This window comes from Budorcas taxicolor, chromosome 20, assembly GCF_023091745.1.
Source record: "Budorcas taxicolor isolate Tak-1 chromosome 20, Takin1.1, whole genome shotgun sequence".
NCBI classification, from domain to species: Eukaryota; Metazoa; Chordata; class Mammalia; order Artiodactyla; family Bovidae; genus Budorcas; species Budorcas taxicolor.
In genome coordinates this window covers 32482715-32484204 of record NC_068929.1, presented here as the reverse complement: position 1 = coordinate 32484204, position 1490 = coordinate 32482715, and the positions used below count along the sequence as shown (strand labels likewise).

General features: G+C 43.6%; 1 pseudogene; it reads left to right on the top strand.

The window, feature by feature from the left end:
- Window positions 1-252: 252 nt before the first annotated feature.
- Window positions 253-1103, top strand: LOC128065921 (cytochrome c oxidase assembly protein COX11, mitochondrial-like; annotated as a pseudogene).
- The last annotated feature ends 387 nt before the right edge of the window (window positions 1104-1490 follow it).

The window sequence follows — 1490 nt, the reverse complement described above, 5'->3', positions numbered from 1 at the left end:
CAATGAAGGCACAACACCAAGAATGTCCTAATGTAAACTAAGAACTTTGGGTGATTATGATATGTCATTGTGGTTCATTTTTATTTTTTCATATAACACTCTGATAAATGATGTTGATAATGGGGAAAGCTACGCATGTATGGGAGCTGGGGATATATGGAAACCTCTGTACTCTCCTGTCAATTTTATTGTAAACCTAAAACTTATCTTAAAAATATAGGCTCCTAACAGGGGGAGTTCTTTCCGGGCGTCATGGGAGGGCTCTGGCATCTTGCTTGGAGGCGCACCATTGTCTGCAGGTGACCTTGGAAGCCCCTTGGGAACCCAACCAGGGCTGCAGAGAGGGTAGAGCCCGTGTCTCAGGCCGTGGAGGAAAGGGACAGCGGGTACTAGAAGGGACTGAGGCAGCTCGGGACAGCAAGGCGCCCGAGCCCAGCGGTGCAGCCGCCTCGGCGGCTGAAGAGCACTAACCCCTACACGCGCTCACAGGAGAAGAATTAGCAGCGATGGAAAAAAACAGTCCTCACCTATGCGGTCGCAGCGGCGGTGGACATGCCGGGGGAGTCCTGTGCCGCCGTGCTCCTTTACTGGCTCTATTGCCAGACTACTGGACTTGGAGGATCAGCCGTAGCAGGTCGTGCATCAGACCAGGCTTAAAACATGGTACCTGTTAAGGGTCGCATCATTAAAGTCACGTTTAATGCAGATGTGCATGCAAGTCTCCAGTGGAACTTTAGACATCAGCAAACAGAAATATGTGTAGTGCCGGGAGAGACAGCTCTGGCGTTTCATAGAACTAAGAACCCCACTGACAAACCAGAATCGGAATTTCTACGTACAATGTTGTACCATTTGAAGCTGGACAGTATTTCAATAAAATACAGTGCTTCTGCTTTGAAGAACAAAGGCTTAATCCACAAGAGGAAGTAGATATGCCGGTATTTTTCTACACTGATCCTGAATTTGCTGAAGATTCAAGCATGGTGAATGTTGATCTCATCACTCTTTCTTACACTTTTTTTGAAGCAAAGGAGGGCCATAAGTTGCCAGTCCCAGGCTATAATTCAAATCACCAAGTCCTGCTTCAAATTTGTGATGTTTGAAAAATCATATACCTTGTCTTTTCAGAGAAGTATTTACAATAATGTGAAGCCTTCTGTTTTAAATGTTATGTACTGATGGTTCTTTTCTTCCCAACTCATTTATCCTACTTAGAATGTATGACTGTTCAAAACCATGTACGTTGGCGGAAACTTGATGGTTCAGCTCCCCTTTTAGATTATCAGCACTTCATACTTGAGGCAATGAAATTTTATTATTATTTCTCAAATAGTTGTTTATTTTCATTACGAACAGTCCCTATTTTCAAAGCTCAAAATGAAAGAGGAATCACTGAGTCCTAACAGCTTGCCCAAAGACTACATTTTGATTTCAAATCTGACTGTATTTTCCCTTTAAGATCTAGGGCTATTTTACATATGGAGTACTAA